Consider the following 19561-nt stretch of genomic DNA (forward strand, 5'->3'; position numbering starts at 1 on the left):
AATTTTCTAGCTATGAAACACAAACTTAATTCAATATTAATCAGTGACTTCTCTCACTGAACTTGGAAAGAGCTGAAGGACATGGGTGAATTTCACAGAAACTGTCCCAGCTGGTGTCCTTAATGCCCTGATCTTAGGCCAGGAGTTATAGGACCTTCTAGTCAGAATATATGTCTTCACTACACAGGGTGATTTGTAAAAGACTTTTGCCTCATATTAATTGGAATTCAACCATGCAGCACACTCAGTCCCTTGGTGGGACAAGAATTAGAGAGAGAGCTTCTCCTGAGACAAGCTCTCTTCACGAGGTCACCCTGGAACTTTGTTGTCAATGTTACACACATTCATCTTTAGTAAATCACTTTTATGGGAGTTGGTTTGAGGGCACACAAACATTAGCAGTGGCTTGTTCTGACATGCAGTTTTTACAACCCACAGTATAGGAGCCTCCAAAGAAAAGCACAGAGCCTGATGTGCCTAAAAAGTGTGTTTGCACAACTGCAGGGCCATCATTCTCAAATGAGCTCCTCTAACAAGCACAGAAGCTCCACACAACACCGGGAAAAGACCCTGAAAATTCCTTCCCATCATTCTAATCGGTTGCAGATGGGCTGGGAAGCTTCCTGCCATTTTTTATTGTTAGCTAGCTTCCTTTCTTCTGTCTGGAATTTTATGGCTCACTTTCCTTATTAGCCTCCAGGATGCCTGAGTCAACCCATTGAGTCACTCCAAGCTGGTGGATGGGGCTGTCCCCTCAGCGGTAAAGACACCCAGTTGACTGAGTGGGTTCTGGGGCACTGGACCTATACTTTTGTTAGTCATGCCCAGCAAGAAGAATGCAAAATGTATTTCTGTAAAACTATCAAACTTATTTGAACAGCTGTCTTCCTCCAACTCTTGCGGAACTGAGACAGGAGGATCTCAAGTTCAAGGCTAGCCTGGAGACAAAGCAAAACCTTATCTCAGAAAAACAAAAGAAAGGAAATTCATAATCATTGTGAATTAGCCAAGGAGGGCCTCAGGTTTTCACTCCGCAGGGAGCACTAGAAGGACTCCTCAGTGTACCAGGGTGAGGAGCTGGAACCATTTCTTCATCCAGGCGTCTGTCATTGTTTACTGACAGGAACTGGTATGTGTGTCCCTTGTCTGGAGAGAGGCCTGCTGTCGGGAAGCTACTTGTTGAGTGGGAAGTGGGTAAAGAATGACTTGTTTCAGTGTGCAGAGAAGCCTCCCACAGCGGCCACAGAGATCCCAGCTGATGGGCTGGGTCTGGTGACCTCGCCAGGCATCAGGGATGTTTCCCTGTGGAAGAGCCAGGTTTAGTCTGTAAGGAAGGAAGGATGCATGTGAGTAGCTGAGTAGATGATTCAGGCTTGCACATTAGCTGTCTCACAGTTTAGAGATTTCAGGCCCTGATTGCTGGATTCCTGACCTTTGGGCCTGATTTGTACATTATGGTGGGAGCCCATGGTAAAGCATAGCCTTGGGATCAGAAGGTAAAAAAGAGTGAAAGTCTGGGTGCCTTTACTCACTTCAAAAGCATATTCTCCATGACCAAAAGGCCTCCTGCCAGCCCCCATTTCTTAAAAATTCACCAAATTCTCAACAGGGCCACTCTGTGGTACAAGACTCTAGTACATGGACCTTGAGAGATACTCAATATCCAACCTATAGGAAGGGTCTTGCCATAGAGACTGCAGAGGGTCCCTCAACATCCCTTCTTTTTCATCAGAGAATGCCCAGGTTGAGCTCTACAGACCACTACAGAAAGAAGAGGACAACACCCAGCCTCCTTGCTGCTATGAGTAGCCATAAGACTAAGTTCCATGCAATGGGATATGGCGGCGGTGGCATATTCGCCTACCAGGCTCTACCCCAAAAGCAAGGCATGCCTGCCCTTCTTCTCCACCCACCCCGAGAGCTGATACACAGTTGGTAGGCCCCATCTTGGAGGTGATGAGTGAGATAGGTACATCAGAAATGGCAGAGCTATTGGGTAGCAGGATCCTGGATTCCCAGAATAGTGAGGTCCCTTACCGAAGGCAAAAGTCTGCCTCCGATTCATTTAATCTACTTCCCATTGCCCTTGTTAGCAGTTAGCAATCATTCGCTTCTGGTTTTATGGATGGGGAATCATCTCTTCACTCATTCCCACTAATCCCCACCATGGCAATCATCTTGGTTCTTGTATTCCTGAAGGAGAATTGACCTGGGCACACAGGTAGAGACAGCAAATACTTTGGGTTTATTGTCAGTAGGCAAAGAAGCCAAAGCAAAGCTCACCCCTGGAGTAAAGGGTAGACTGGTCTGGTCTCTCAGTTCTATTTCCTTCCCTAGTGTGGTCTAGGGTGGTCCCTGGGCTGGAACAGGTGGGAGCTTTCTTGGACAGCCATACCCACAGTTCAGTCTGTTACAATCAGATGTGTTAGATTCAGGGATGTGTACAAAGATATAACTGCCTATAACACTGAGAAGTTTACCAGGGGAAAGGGCAACAGGAGTTTGCGCATGCTCCTCAGGAGCCCTCACAGAAGCAAGCTATAGCCTGCCAAGAATGTCTTTGTTTTTTCCTGGATACATTGGCTATCTTATACCTTCCCAGCACCCCTAACTCTAGGTTTGAACTATAGATTCATTGAATAACTGGGTATAAACATTCAGCTATGGAGGTACATGTTTTATGGGTGGAACCCCTAGAAGCCAAAACCTGCATCCACCTAATTGCTGGTGTAACTGAAGACAGGGTGACAGAGATGGCTCATTCTGCCTTCAATGGGCTATCCTACCTGTTCCCTGATTGGCTGTGGATGTGACTGGTTACTGGATGTGTCCAGGCCCAAGCCAAGGCCCACCTTACCCTTGTCAATAGCATAGCCATATCTGAAGGGCACTTCTCTTACAGATCTAGTAGGGTTAAGACACAGGTGAGGCTCTCAGGACTCAGCAGCAGAACAGGACTTGGAGCCTCTGTGCCACATCAGACTGTCGTTGGTGTGCTCCAACTGACACTTACATCTTAAACCTTTCCATTGCCCCAATTAAAACCTCCACAGTCATGGAGAATTCGACTATTGGAATGTGGCAGGCTGGGAGCCAAACCATCTTGAGCTATCTTTTGTTGTTGTTGTTGTTGTTGTTTTTCAAGACAGGGTTGCTCTGTGTAGTTTTGCTGCCTGTCCTGGATCTCGCTCTGTAGCCCAGGCTGGCCTCTCACAGAGATCTCCCTGCCTCTGCCTCTGGAGCGCTGGGATTAAAGGCGAGTGTGCCACTGCCACCCGGCTTGAGCAATCTTAATAACCTTTCATTGCCCACCTTCATGTGTGACCTAACTTCCTTGTTACTACTGGGTAAATCCTTTTGGAATGTATGATTAGACCGCTAGCTTCCACCAACCTAAAGCTAAACAGTCATCAGACAGCGTCTGAGGCCTATAGCAGACATTCTCTTGCTTTGCTGTAAGCCACCAATCTGATATTCCTACCAAGACATTTGAAAAATGCCTTGCTTTATAATGTTCTTTGTTCTGTAACTATTCAAACTCTATCAAGTGATTGCACACTGGGACATGGAAATTGGAGCAATTTGGAACCATGTCCCCAGGACTTGGCCACTCACATTTGACTCCAAAATAAACTTTCTCATTCCTTTTGAGGTAAAAACTGTATTTTGGGTTAACAAAGGTCAGCAGTGAGTCATTTAGCAAGGCTCAGTCTGACCTGGTTTGGGGGCTCAAGCTGCAATGCATTCTGACTCTTGATTTATGGCATGGGTGGATGACGAAGTGTTTGAATCGTTCTTGTTAATGAGTTTCAGATCACAATTCCCATCCACCCACATGATCAAGGCACTGAGATGTTTCTATAGCCAGGGTTCCCTCAGCATCTCTGGTTACTCCAGAGACCCATCCTCAAGATCTACTGACATCTGCCATGTTTTCAGAAATCCTCTTCTTGGAAGCGTCTGGGCCCTGCCATGAAGAAAGAGCATCTTCAGTACCGCATGCCTGCCTACTACCATGTACAGCCATGGAGAGTGCCCTGAGTGCTTACAATGAATACTCTGAGAACTGAGAGTATCACAATGAATACTGTAAGGATTGTGAGTACACTGAGTGTTGAAAGCACATTTAGTGTACAACTTGAAGTTGGAAGTTCTAGATTCAGAAGACCTGGATTCAAATCCTGCCTCTATCATTTAGTGTACAAATGTGGCCTCAGGGAAATCAACTTTCTAAGCTTCAGTGGCTCCACCTTCAGAGAGGACAGTTACCATCATATGGCACTGTTGTGAGAAATTTCTTGGCTCACATTGAATGTTCACAAAGTTTGAGCTGGCTCTTGTCTTCCAAAATATCTGGTTCCAGATTTCATCTCTGCTCCACCTGACAGTGTTGCCCAGGTGAGTGTGCTTGTCCATGCACAAAGTATGACAGTCTCATTCATGATAGGCCCTGACAGTCATGGTGGTTTATTGACTGTCAACTTGACAGATCCATAATCACCTGGAAGACAAGCCTTCTGACATGTCTGTAAGGGATTCTCTATAATAAGTTAAATGAGGTAGGAAGACCCACACTGAATATTGAAGTCACTATCCCATGAGCTGAGGTCCTAGACTACATAAAAGGAATAAAGAGAGCTGAGCACAAATGTTCATCAATCTCTGCTTCCTGGGTACAGACACTGTGACCAGTTGTCCCACATGTCTGTTTCCATGGTGGACTGTATCTCAAATGTGAGCTTAAGTAAACCCTTCCTTCTGTAAGTTACTTTTGTCATGAGGAAGGTAAGCAGGCCTTCCGTGTGCACTGGGTAAGCACATAAAGAGACAATAGTCTTCCATGGCATACCCAGTGTCTGCTCTACATCCCATCTGTGTGCAATTGTTGAGGCATACAGAGCTCCATCCACCCCTGTTCATTCTGTTCTTCAGTACCTCTGTCACAGAGGAGAAAGCATGATGTGAGGCCATCGTCACATGATCTCTCTGTCTCCTCTCTTCCAGTGACATGTTAGATGTTTATGAGAAAAATTCCCATGAAGGGAGCTTATGCTTGTGAGCCCCTGAGATGTACCTATGGCTCCTGCAGCAGATAAGATGAGGTAAGGGCATCTGTGCCAACTCACCCCCAGAGGACTGCAATGCCATTCCCAGGACCCAAGGTCTTCAATGCCAAGCAGCTACCAGCAAGAAAAGAAGGAGGGACAAGGATTTGAATGCCACTAGGAGTCTCTAGTGAAAAGGATTTCCAGACCCTGGGGCAAAGCCAGTGGTGGCTGGTTCTACCTGGAACAGCACTGACCTCTAAAAGCAGATAAAACTGAAAGAGAAGAAAAGAAAGAAAAAGAAAAGTAAAAGAAACAAAAATTCTGATTTTTATTAACTTCTAAATATGGTATCAATTCTCCTGAGATGGGACAGATTAACACGTCCCATCAGAACCTCTCTCCTAGCACTGTCCTAGAATTTAAAACAAAGAAGGGCATCTACATGGTTTGCCCCAGTGATTATCTCAGCCTTCCTCTGGGAGCTTTATGAATAAATAAAACCTATCCCTTCCATTTGTTCTTCTCTGTCATCAGGTCTAAGTATCAAGTCTTGAAAAGTATTTCCATCAGAGCTGGGGCTGGGGCTCAGCTGGTAGAGTGTTTGTCTAGCAAGCATGAAGCCCTGAGTTCCATCCCCAGAACAGCATAACCAGGCATCGTGGCACATGTTTGTACTTATGGCACTAGGAAGGTAGAGGCAGGAGTTTCAGAGGTTCAAGGTCATCCTCTGCCGCATAGCTATAACAAGTCTGATGCCAGCCTGGGATACATGAGATCCTGCCCACGTGTATACAGAAGATGTTTGGAGGGCTGGAGCAGCAAAGGAGAAGTGAGCAGGCTGAAGACCAAGGCAGATGGAGAAGGAAGAGTTAATTCAGAAGGAAGCAGAAGCAATTTTCTATAAGCAGATACAGCCCAATAGAGCTGATGTGTGCAAGATGCATCATCATCCACCTGGAGACCCCCTCAGAGTGGGCAGAAGTTCATCATAGAAGGATGATAATTATCATCCAAATATCCACAGTGGCATCCTTCCCACCATCCTTTCTCTGGACACAACACAGTCCATGTAGTTTCAGAGCCACTGGGCATATGACCATCAAGGTGCAAACAGTCCCAAGGATACTCACTCTCCTCTCCCACTCACAGCCTCCAGCCATCGGCCAGCTCCCACGAGAGGACATGTTCCCTTAGGACTGGCCTAGCAACATGCCCTGGTAGTCCAGCTTGGAGGTCAGGCATGGCCGAAGGACACACAGAGGACTTGCGTCTATTGTGTTTGTGGTGTTTGTATATGTTCTTGTAGGTATACATGAACATGTGTGTGTGTGTGTGTGTGTGTGTGTGTGTGTGTGTGTGTGTGTGTATGCAGAGTCCGGAGGCTGACATCAGGTGTCATTTCCCAGGCAATGTCCACCTTATATTTTGAGACAGATCCTTCACAGAACCTAGAGCTCATGGGTTCAGAGAGACTGGCTGGCCACAAAACTCCAGTGATCAGCCTATCTCCACCTCCCCAGAGCTGAGATAGGCACACATTGACATGCCTGGATGTTGCACATAGGTGCTCAGAATCCAAACTCAGGCCTAATGCTTGTGTGACAAAACTGAGCCCCCTCCCTAGCCCTGGGTGTCTATTTGTTGAGACTGCTTTCCCATCCCCAGTGACCTCTATCTACAGAAATTCAACTTCCCTCTGTGGTAAAGGAGTGTAAGCAGCTGCCAGAATTTTCTTAGCTACAGGGCCTCTCTCTGGCCAACTATGACTCAATCGGGTCTTGAGCAAAGGACTTGGAACATGCTTCACTTTTGGAAGCCAAGCACAGGATGGAGGCACTCAGTTCCTGCTCTCGCTGCCTATGTTCAACTCTGCAGAAGAAGAGATGACCTTCTCTTCAGATGCACAAAGGCACTAGCTCAGGAGGACTCTGGCATGCCAACAGCCGCAGACTTCGGCACCACAGTGTCTGCTCCCTGGAGACAGTCCCAAACTGCTTCTCACCTTGGACTATTTTGGGTGTCCTGGGAACAGGAAAGGAGTGACGAGGACTTGATGTAGCCAAGCATCATGCAATGTCCTTCAGCACTTCCTTGACTTCACCTGATCCTCCGTTGAATGGTCAAAACAGTCTAGCAGCCTATAGGCACTGTTTAGTACCCAAGATGCCACACAGTGCTCCAGTCTGTTTCCTGTTACCATAACAACACCCACAAGTGTGTCATTTATTACATAAAAGAGGGATGTTTTGACTCATGGTTATAGTGCATGCTGTTCCATGCACTGAGGAGGGTGGGGATTGCAGAAGAAAAGGAAAGAAGACTAAACTCTCAAAATAGGTGGAAAAAAAAAACATGAATCCATTCATGAAGGAGGTTCCTTCTGCCCCCAGATGCCCATTGACAGTCCCCACCACCACCTCATAACACTAACATGACTACATTTAGGACCAGGATTGAGCCTGGTGGAGACAAATCATATCCAAGGAACATTCTAAATTGGATTTCTGAGCATTGGTGAGAGATAGGGAAAGTTTTCTTCCAAGATATCTCCTGGAATCATGTTTCAAAGATCCCCTGTAGGGCTGTAGAGATGGCTCAGCCAGTACAGTGTTTGTCTTGCAAACCTGAGTACCTATAGTCAATTCCCATAACCCACATTTTAAAAAAGCTAGGAATGGTAGCATGCACCTGTAATCTGAATGCTGGGGAGGCAGAGACAGAGGGGTCCCGGGGGCTCACTGGATAGCCAGCTTTGCCTACTTTGTGAACTCCAGGCCAACAAGAGAAGATCCTGTCATAAAAAGACAAGGTGCCTATGCCTGAGGAAAAACACCTCTATACTGGCACATACACAAATTCTCTCTCTCTCTCTCTCTCTCTCTCTCTCTCTCTCTCTCTCTCTCTCTCTCTTTCTCCCTCTCCCTCTCATGTGCACACACACACACACACACACACACACACACACACACACACAAATGTCCCCTTGCACAAAGGATACCCTTGTACTGTACATAAGGATAGGCATCAACTCTGGGCCAGAGGACAAACCACTAGAGGGTCCACAGTGCCTTTCACCCCCAAAGGCTTCCACCAAGCAAGGGTTGCTAAAGTGCACCTCTTAGTCGTGTTCCCCTTTCTTTTCTTAGAGCGTTCCTCTTTGCAAATATTGGGGATCATGTGACTGTGACATCCACATTGTAATGTGGATTCTGTTACTGTGTACACCCCTTTGATAAAGTATCTGATCAAAGCAGCTTCAGAAGGAAGATAGGGTTTCTGTTTGAGGTTGGAAAGGGACAGATGGTGTTGAGGAAGGCATGGCAGAGGGGAGTAGGAAGTTAGTCACGTTGTACCCACAGTCAGGAAAAAGAGCACCTGGCTCCACATTGACCATAGCAACCTGTGACAGAAGGAACTCTGGGTAGTTACTTACTCACTGTGCTCACTGCGTCTGATTCACTGCAGTCAACATGCCCTCTGGGCCTCCCTGTGCCCCACTGCGCCTCACTATGCCCACCATGCCTCCCTTCCTCTGTGTCTCATCATGTTCATGGTGCCTCACTGCATCTCACTATACCCACTGTGCCTCCCTGTGTCCCCACTGCATGTCAACATACCTACTGTGCTTCACTGTACCCCATCTCTCATCATGCCCACTGTGACCCCACTGCATCTCACTATGCCCCCACTGTAGGGAAAAGAGGCTGGTTGAAGAAACCCACCATGACCCTGGAGCTCAGAACTAGGGAAAGATGGCTCAGATCAGGGCAGAAAGAAACACAGTTTGGCTCAGGCAGATCAGAGCCATCTCTACCCCTGGCCAACTGACTTGTGAAACCAACTAGTCACAGAGCAGGACAGTAGAACCCTCGGGTTGACTCCACCCCAAGACTTCCTGTGTAAATAGCCCTGCCTAGTCAATTAGAAAAAAGGCTGTTCTCTCCACCCTGGCAGAGGAAGCAACTCTCCTGGACTCTTCCTTCCCAAATAAACCCCTTCCTCAAAAGAGTTTTGGGTGTGAAGATCTTCATTCACTGTCATAGAGAAGATCCTTGCTGAGACATCCCCCAGTGGACAAAACAAGGGAGAGCTGAAACAGCAGAGCAGGGAGGAAAAGATCTTTGCTGAGACGTCCCTCAGCAGATAGAGCAAGAGAAAGCTGAAAAGTAACACTTTCCCCCCGGAGCCAGAGGAGATCACTACATTTCTGCAGGGGTTTCCCCTTTTGCAGAGTGAAGCAAAAGGAGCAACATATTTTAGGCCAGAGAAGCAGAGCTCTGCTAGAAAGCCCCCTTAAGTGGAGGCTGAGCAAAGCTCAACTGTAGAGGCTCTCCAGGAGAGGAGCAGGATTGCTATATCCTGCAGGGAGACCATCCCCCATCACACCAGGTATACCAAGCAGTTCCAGGCCTGACTCCCGAGAAGTCAGAAAAATTTCCCTTTCAGGGTTGGGCAGCTTCTTTGCAGTTCCAGCCCTCAGTAGCTGTGCTAAACAGCTCCAAGTGTCCGGGACACCTTCAGGGCAGAGCTGTTAGCAGCTCGAGGGGCCCAGGATATCTCGCCCTCCAGGGCTGAACTGTCTCCTTGCAGTTTAGCCATCAGAGCTGTCCTAAGCAGCTCAAGGTGTTGCCTGACTCCCAGGTGGTCAGGACAACAAACCCACAGAGTTGCAAAACTCATATTTTGCCACCAATTTACTTACACCTACTGCAACTGACCATGCCCACTATGCCTCATTGTGCCCCCACTGCCCTTCACCAGGCCCACTACACCTCACTGTGCCCCACTGCCCCTCACCATGACCACTGTGCCTCACCATGCCCACTATGCTTGCTTCATTGTGCCCCCATTGAACCTGACCATGCCCACTGCACCTCAGTGTGCCCCACTGCAGTTCACCATGCCCACTGCACCTCACTAAGCCCACTCTGCCTCACTGTGCCCCCACTGCCGCTTACTCTGCCTAGAACATATGTGTCTTCATCCTCTGTGTCCTTGCCCATGCTTTTCCTTCATCCAGAAAGCTCAGCCTTTGCTTCCCCTTCACACATACCACAAGCAAAGGCCAGCCCAACAGCACTCTCTAAGTCAGCAGTTCTCCCCCCACCCCAACTCTAGGAAGAACTGTGCTAACACACATTCTAGCACTTGTTAAAGTCATCAACAAGACCATTCCGTTACTATAGCAAAACACCCAGAAACAGATTCCTTACAAAGAAAAATAAATTAATTCATAGTTGTAGAGGTTCCAGGGAGTGGATTCAGCAGCTCTGATAGAGATGTTATTCATGACAGACAGCATCACAATGACAGGTGTAATGCTGTGGCATAATGCTCTTGTACACTGTAAAGATTTGTCACTCGAATTGGTTTAATAAAATGCTGGCCAGTAGCCACTCAGGAAGTATAGCCAGGGTGAGTAGACTAGGAGAATTCTAGGAAGAGGAAGGGCTGAGTTAGAAGTCACCAGCCAGACACAGAGAAAGCAAAATGAGGATGCCGTACTGAGAAAAGGTACCAGGCCACATGGCTAAACATAGATAAGAATTATGGGTTCATTTAAGTGTAAGAGCTAGTGAGAAATAAGCCTGAGCTACTGGCTGAGCATTTATAAGTAATATTAAGCCTCACAGTCAATTATTTAAGAAGCAGCTGCCAGGCATTTGGGATCAGGCAGGAGGGAGAGAAACTTCCACCTATACAGGTGTGTGTGTGTGTGTGTGTGTGTGTGTGTGTGTGTGTGTGTGTGCGCGCGCGCGCACGCGCGTACGCACGCAAGTTATCACAGGTAAGACAGGAAACCTGGAATCCACATCCCTTATTTAAAAAAAAAAAAAAAAAGAGAGAGATTTGTTTTGTTCACAGTTACAGATGCTCACAGGCGTGATCCCAGCATTTGTGCAGATCTGATGAAGGTGTCATTCATTACAGATGACATCACAATGGAAGTGTGCATATGGGAGGAAGTCATTACACAGTGAGACAGGAAACAAGAGTGAAATTGTGATGCCTCCTCGTTAGGAGACACCTCTTAAAGGGCCTGCCTGCTGAGGTCAGATCTCCCAGCACACGAGGCCTTGGGTCCATGTGATAATGCGATAAGAGGAAGACCGGAAAGAGTGCTTTATGTGCTTCTTAGAGACAGTGTCCTGGAGGCAGAAGGAGCCTCCAGAGATTTCTGCCTGGGAAATAGTGCAGTCATATCCCCATTCTAGAAAAGCAAGCTCTGGCAGCAATTTTACCTTACCATGTAATGAGCTACAAGAGATAGAGTTCTGCACACTCACGTCCAACACCTGTGTGTCTGCATAAACCTGACCTGTCACATGAGAAGCTCAGGTGCCTGTGTCAAAGTCTGGGCCTCCCAATTGTCCTGGCATGTGCCCTCTTAGCTGTCAAGAGGCCAACAAATAGGTGATAGAGGCTGGGGGAGGGGAGAGCCTCATCCTTACCAGTGAGCTTCTCTGCACACACTGCATGCTTGCCTTCTCCATCAAGTCTTCTTAACAAGCAGACATTTGCACCCTTCCCTCTGATTTTACAAGCCTTGTCCCCTTTGGGAGTCCCCAACAGCATTAATGAGAGAAAGAGCAAAGTGGAAGAAAGGAAGGCTGGGCTGGCTGTGGCTTGGTTGGGAGAGAAACTGATGATGCAGGAAGCTGAGTTCAGTTCCCAGCACTGCATAAACCCGGTGTGGTGGTGCACATTTGCAATCCCAGCCCTCAGGAAGTGGAGGCAGGAGGATCAGAGACTCAAAGTCATCCTCAGCTGCATATAGAGTTCAAGGCCAGCCTGGGACATATGAGAGTCTGTCTCAAAATGGAAAAAAAAAGAAAGAAAGAAAATACAGAGAAAACTTTGACATATTTCAAAACATTATGTTATGGAGAAAGCATTATGTTTGAAAGCCCTGGGCTTTAGGGATGTCTACTTACAACACACGTGCCATGAAAAAGTGTTGAAGTTCACCAAATAATTTTTTATGACTTTTTAACATATCCAAGTCAAAGGAGCACAGCCTTAACAGACCCACAGACATCAGAAAACCTTCACTAATACAGCTGCATTGCCACACAGAACTTTAAAGAGTCCGTGACTGTCATTCAGCCGGCTAGCTGCCTTCCCCAACAATGGCGCCAGCACTCAGATGTTCAGCATGTCAAATACCTTCGTAAAAACAAACAAATGCAAACTGAAGATGCAGAGATGAGTCCCAGCACTCACATCTCTTACTCCAAGCACAGCATGCGCTATGTGCCTGTGCCCTTTTAAACAGCCTCTGTAGGCATGAATGCATTCTAATCACTTGTTGCAAAAAAAAATTGCTCAGAGGAATGTCTCTCCTGGCGCAACACCTGGTCCTCTGGATTCTGCCCTGAACTCCTACTAACTCTGTAGACCCATCTTTGGAAAGATGAACAGGATGCTGATGCATCCCCAAGGCCCCTCTCAGGAAAGCCTCTAGTAGCTACTGTTATCTACTATTTAGCTCCCCAAGAAAGTGCTGGAAGTTTTTAATTTTTCTCTGCTGGACAATGTGGATCAGAGTGATGGAAGAAGATTGGATTTAGAAGGTGCTGGCATTGTGACCAGGGTATGGCTTAGTGCTAGATAGACCTGTCTTGGATCATTGCAAAGTTCTAAGAGCTCCCGGACTACACCTCCAGGAGCAGAACTGGAAGCATGGAAGCAGGCTGTTGTAGATTCTTGCTTGAGTTTATTTTGTGTTCTGCATGTGTGTGCGTGCATGTTGGTGTGTACACATGTACATGGGTGTACAAGTATGTGAAAGCCAGAGCACTGCTCTGAGCACCTTGGGTACCACTCTTTAAGCTCCTTTCAATTTGTCTAAGGTCTCTCTCTGGCCTGGAGCTTGCTGGTTGTACTATTCTGCTGAGGGGCAAGCCTCAAGGATCAGTTGTCTCCACCTCCCCAGAGCTGGGATTGCAAGCAAACACTCCTGTGACTGGCTGCTGTCATCGGATTCAGAGAATTAGTCTTGGGTCCTCAAGTTTGAAAGGGAAGTGCTCCACCAACTGAGCCTCTCCTATACCGTTCTGCCTGGCTCTCCAATGCTGGCCTCTTCCTCTGATGGTCAGAAGGGCAGAGTCTGCACAAACATTCCAACTTGGGTTCCATGCATCCCCCTAAACTGGAGTCTCATTATTTTCTAGCTTATGGCAGCCTTTCCAAGATTAGTCACATGGCCGTAGCCTTTGACATACCAACTTACAGATAAACAAGTAAGTGGAGGCCTCTGGGTGTGCGTACACATCTCTGTGTGTGTGCACACACATGTGTGTATATGTCTGTGTGTATGCCCTCAACTGTGTGTATGGAGGGTAACGGTCAATCAGCCTCAAGTGCCCTCTCCTCTATTGATCTTTTCCTTAGTTATTGGAACAGGATTTCTCACTGGACCTAGAGCTCACCTCATTGGCTAAAATAGCTAACTGGGCAGTCCTTGTCTCATTTCTCAGCACTGGGATTACAGGTCCATGCTACCATATCTGGTTTCTTACCTGGGCTCTAGGCTCTGAGCTCTGAGATCAGGTCCTCAGGCCTATACATGGAGTGTTTTTCCCACTTAGTGTCCCCTAGCTCCCCAGCCCTGTGAGTATATTTTTTTAAAGATCATCATTAATGGCTCACTTATTTAAAATTAAAATCATGTGCATTTTGTCAGGCTTACACCTGTCATCCTATCACTTAGGAAGCTAAGATGGGAAGATCCCAAGGCCAGAGCCAGCCTGGTCTACACTGTAAGACTCAATTAGAAAATAAACAAAAACAGTAAAGAATAAAGTGTGTGAGTGTGTGTGTGCGTGCACACGCGCCTGTGTGTGTGTGTATGCGTGTGAGTGTGTTTGTGTGTATGCGTGCGTGCATGTGTGTGTGTGTGTGTGTGTGTGTGTGTGTGTGTGTGTAGACATATATCTCTCTGGTGATGATTCCTAGGAATACTAAAGTTTAAAGTCTAGCTCCTGTAATCTCATGGGTTCATGCACACACATAAATACACACACATCCTCTCATATACAAATGCATTCATGCACACTCACAAATATACACAAATATGTACTCATACACACATGCACACACATACACCCCACTGAGTTCCTTGAGACTAGTCTCTGGGTAGATTTGCACTCAGGACAGCATTCTGCCATCACAGTCCATGAATAAATTTGTTTCGAGGAGATAGCACAATGATGGCAAGGCCTGCCTCTTACAGAATAATTTACACCGAGAAGATTCTACTTATCTCCAGGCAGCGTTCCTGCTCCTGCAATTTTCCTATTCTCACGGAAAAAAAAAAAAATCGCAAACTGTTAAAAATCTTTCCCTCTCGTGTATTGGAAAATAACAGCTACAAAAGAAATCTTTGCCTGGTTGAAGAGATTGGATGTGTCCTGTGATGCTATCATTCACATATAAGAATGAAAAACACATATGTGTGTGTGAAAGAGAGACAGAGCGCAGTCATGACCACGTGATAAAAACTGGTAAACAGAAAGCATTTAGCATAATTATCTTCCAACTGTTCAGTAGATTTAAATAAAAAGCTTGGGAAAGCAGTTTTCTTTCTGTATTTTCGTCCTGCTCTCTCCCCACTGACACATATTCATCTCCGTTTCTCCACCTCCCAGATGGCAGTGACCAGTACTTGCCAGCCATCCCAGACCACCTGTCATCACCCGAGGGTGTCACCCTTGTCATGTTTCCCTCACACGCAATAGAAGCAAGTAAGGAGTTGCTAGACCACCTCCTCCCAAAATGATGATTTCCTGCTCTCATTCTTTGTCCTGAAATCCCAGCACCAGGTAAGATCTTCTACCTCACAATGTGACTGTCAGTATCTCCAAGGAGCAGTTGTGTAAAAGAAGAAGAAGAAGAAGAAGAAGAAGAAGAAGAAGAAGAAGAAGAAGAAGAAGAAGAAGAAGAAGAAGAAGAAGAAGAAGAAGAAGAAGAAGGAAGAAGGAAGAAGGAAGAAGGAAGAAGGAGAAGAAGAAGAACAAGAAGAAGAACAAGAAGAAGAAGAACAAGAACAAGAACAAGAACAAGAAGAACAAGAACAAGAAGAACAAGAACAAGAACAAGAACAAGAACAAGAACAAGAACAAGAAGAAGAACACAGCAGCTAGCAGGAACTGGGGTGACTGGGTAAGGAAATCTTCTGGATGGTTCCATATGGTCCAAGAAAGCCCATGGACCTCATTTACTACTCCACCTATTCATTACCAGAAGCTCTGCTCTTCTGCTGCTTTGTAGTGATGTCCCCAAGTGAAACATTCTGCACTGGAGGGAGGGAGGGAGGAGGAGCATCATAGAACTCTGGAAGTTAAGGAAACTCACAAGACTCAGGAAACTCAAAAAGCTGACCATTCCCAGCCCCTCTCTGCTGGGAAAGAGACTCTCCCATGGAGCTGCTTGCTATATATTCCAGGAGTACAACTTTCGTGAGCTGCCACTCCCCTATGCCAAAGTGGGCTTTTCAGTGAGGTGGCTGCTTTTGAGTCACCCACACTCCTGCCAGTGACCCCCCACCCCAGCCCCTGTCAATAACCCAAAAAAACACATTGGCTCACCAAGGTGGACTGTGATGGAATTGTTTCTTTGGTCTGGTGTTGGCGCCCTATCTGTCATGAGTATGTTTGTGTTTGTCTTAGCCATACAACATCATGAAGCCACTACTCAATAGCAAGTTTTTATCTATAGACCTTGGTAGAATTAGCTAAGTGTGATCCTTCTTTGAAGTGTTTTCAACTGACACATACACATGCAAAATTTGCAGGTGTTAATGGAGCCCAGGTGATAGTTTAACACATTACTTCTATCTCCTCAAACACTGGATACCTCTTTCTGGTAGAAGCATTCAGAACCCTTCTTTGGGCTTTTTGAGATTTGAATATCACATCTAGGGTCTCCAGCTGTGCAGAACACATGAGACATCCTTATTCCTGCCCAACTCTGGCTTAGTGCCTGTACTGGCTAGTTTTATGTCAATTTGACACAACCTAGGGTCATCTGAGAAAAGGGAACCTCAATTAAGAAGTTGCATCCATCTGATCAGGCTGTAGACAAGTGTGCAAAGCATTTTCCTAATTAGTGATCAATGGAGGAAGGCCCAGTCAATTGTGAGTAGGGCCACCTCTGGGTCATGGGTTCTGTAAGAAGGCAGGCTGAGCAAGGCGTAAGGAGCAAGCAGGTAAGCAGCACCCCTCCATGGCCTCTGCATCAGCTCCTGTCTCCAGGTGCCTGCCCTATTTGAGTCCTTATCCTGACTTCTTTCAGTGATGAACATACATATGCACAAAAACCACAAAATTTGCAGGAATGGTTTCTCTCCTTCCACCCCCGGGGATTGCAGGGATTGAACATGGGTCATCGATCTTCACAGCAATGTGCCTTTATCCATGGAGTCCTTTCACCAACTCTGAAAGGAGAGGTTTAACTATGTTCCAGGAAGCCTCTTGGCTTTGACATCTGCCTGTGTGGTCCCCAACTTCCTTGAAGTGTGGTACTGTTGAGAGATCAAGAGGCCCAGAGTGGTACAACTCAAGCAGAAAGGCGAGATGCTGGGGCCCACAGCCAAGCTACCTGTGAACAAAGCAGGCAGTAGAACTTTGTAGTTCATTAGCAGGAAGCAAATCCTTCTTAGTATGATAAGTGTTGTGTTTAAATCACTTGAACAATGTGTGCACCAAAACCCTCAATGCAGAACCACATGAAAGGGGGAATCAAGGAGAGAGTGTGGGCAGGGGAGGAGAGTTGGGGGAAGTGGATTAAGCTGTGACAGAAAAAGCTGGAAGAGACTCTGCATCTGGCCAGGGCAGACACTCATTTCTTAGCTGGATTTGGCAGGTGGCACTTTCCAGGACCCTGTATTTCTTTTGCTTCTATGTTGCTGTGACTAAACACTGACAAAAAGTAACCTGGGGGCAATGGCTTCATTTGACCTGCAGGTTGCAGTCTGTCATTGGGGGACGCCAAGACAGGAGCTTGAAGCAGAAACTATGGAGGAGTTCTGCCTACTGACTTTCTTCCACAGTGTACTCAGCTGCCTTTCTTATAGAGCAGACTCACCTGCCTAGGGAGGGTACCGCCCACAGTGGTAGGCCCTCCCACATCAACTATCAATTAAGAAAATGACCCATTGACATGGTCCCAGGCCAGTCTGATCTGGGCAATTCTTCAGTTGACGTTCCCTCTTCCCAGGTTATGTTAATTTGTGTCAAGTTGACAAAAATGAACCAGCTCAGTACCTCACCCCCATTCTCTTGAGTGAGACATTCATGGGCCACCAGATCCACAATGCATGGTGGGGCATTCAGCCTAGAAGGGAGGAGGAGGCACTTGGATGAGTAACACAATCTCCCTTCTTCAAGGTAAGTGTATTTCAATGTGTCAGGTCAAGAACAGGGTTTCATTTATGGAGCAAAGCCAAGAGGGAAAGCAAGGAGTCACAACCAGTTCAAGGACAGATGAACGGTGTCATATGGTGCCCCAAGAGCAGTGATCAAAGTGGGCCCTGGAGACAGCAGGACCATGACAGATGGTGGAGAGATGTGGAGTGCGCCACAGGTGGAGAGAGCAGGGACATCTGGGGCCTGCTCAGAAAAAGGCCAGTGGTGCTGAGGTGGAGTGTAGGGACTCAGAGGACATGCTCATATCCACTCCACTCCAGAATCATATGCAATTTCCCTTTGGGAAGGTTCAAATTTTGTCTTCATGCTCCAAACTGGAAGCCAAAAAGGGCAAGTTGCCCAGCATGTCTCTTTCTGGGTGCAGTCAAAACAGGGCTAAGCTCTCACTCTGCCTCTGCATGTTATTAAAACGATGGGTGAGGTCTTACAGCTACTCAAATCACCAAGAGATATATATGCTTAGAGATATGGTGGTACATTTATGAGTTTAGTAGAGAGCCAAAGGGCCATGTACATATTCAGTGTTTGATATTTTACTGTGTTCTCATTAATGCACATGCCAAAAATCCATGTCATTACCCTCACACTTGGGGAACTCTAGTTGTTACCATGATGTTTACACAGAGGATGACAACCACCTGTTCTGGAATGTCCACCAAGGGACCCTGGTGAAGTCCTTCCTTCCAAAAACATCTGTGTAAACCCTACAATATACATACACTGTAGTCTATGTGTATGCAATAATACACTATAGAGGGTATTACTTTCTTCAGAGAAACCCTTGGCCATGCATCTCACTTACATTCAGTTCTCAGTAAAAATTTCTCTCCTACAACACTTCTTGTCACATATTGTTTGTCAATCAGATCCTTGAACATGACAGTACCGTGGTGTGGAAGAAAGCTGGGTGGGTGAAAGGGAGATTCGGTCTGGTGAAGTTGAAAGTAGAATGCAGGACCCTGCATCTGGCTGCATTCTTGGGAGTATCAAATTCAATTCCCTGAGATCAATAGCCACTCTTCCTTCGCAGACCTCTTCAGCTCCAATCTGTCTTCGCAACTGTGCAACTTAATGTGATCAAAGAGTAAAGGGGGCAAGGCTGGGGGCCGGGGTGTGGTTTTGAGGGAGAGTGCTTGTGTTACACGTGCAAGGCTAGAGACACAACAGTGAAGGCTGGCTTCTTGGATCCTTAGGGCAAGGGTTGCACCAGGGTAGCTGAGGCTAGAACCCGGTGATCTGTCTACCTCAGTGGACATCAGAGCGGGTGACACAACGCCCCAGGTGGCTGACCTCAGGAGGTTGTGTCTCCCACTTTGTCAGGGAGACAGGCAGGCAGCTGCTCAGGGCGTATTTGTGTTATGTAAATACCATATACATACCCTGCACTCTGAGAGCAGTCTGGCCATCTGCCACACATGCAGCGTGGGCCTCAGCTCTTCAGTCAGCATCACAGATGGAGATGGGGCCAGCACCATGTGCTCTGCCCCCATCTTACACTCAGACATGCAGAGATCTCAGAATGGAGTTTCTGAGCCTTTCACAACTCCAGACATCTTATCACAACAACAACAACAAAAATCACCCTTTAAAGTCATCTTGTCTTACTATTCCATTGTTGTGCACATGCAGAGAAATGTCAAGGGATTATTAACAGGACAAGGTTGACGATACCCAGACAATGGGACATCCAGGCGTCCTCTTCTCTATCTTGCTCAAAGCTTTTCCATTAACTCAGCCAATAAGTCTCCATTCTCAAATGGCCAATGAAATAGTTCCTACTCCAGACTCTGGAGACAAAGACCGACAGTCCCATGTAAGTGCCAGTGTGTTCACAATTCTTACCTCCTCCAGCCCCAAAGTTTCACTGCTTTGTTCTCCTATCCTTTGGATACTCACCAAGGCTGCCTTGTTTCCATAAAGTCACAGCTGTTGTAGCTAAAACAAAGACATATAGTTTTCTTTCATGAAGACCCCTGAAGGCAAAATGTTACCCAGCTCCTAACTTAGGTCCACGACAGATTCTCCTGCCAGAGATGAACCATGTGTGATTACTACAGGAACGCCCCCATCCAAACAACCTTCATC

The sequence above is a fragment of the Onychomys torridus genome, chromosome 5 (genome assembly GCF_903995425.1).
Source record: "Onychomys torridus chromosome 5, mOncTor1.1, whole genome shotgun sequence".
In the NCBI taxonomy this organism is placed as follows: Eukaryota; Metazoa; Chordata; class Mammalia; order Rodentia; family Cricetidae; genus Onychomys; species Onychomys torridus.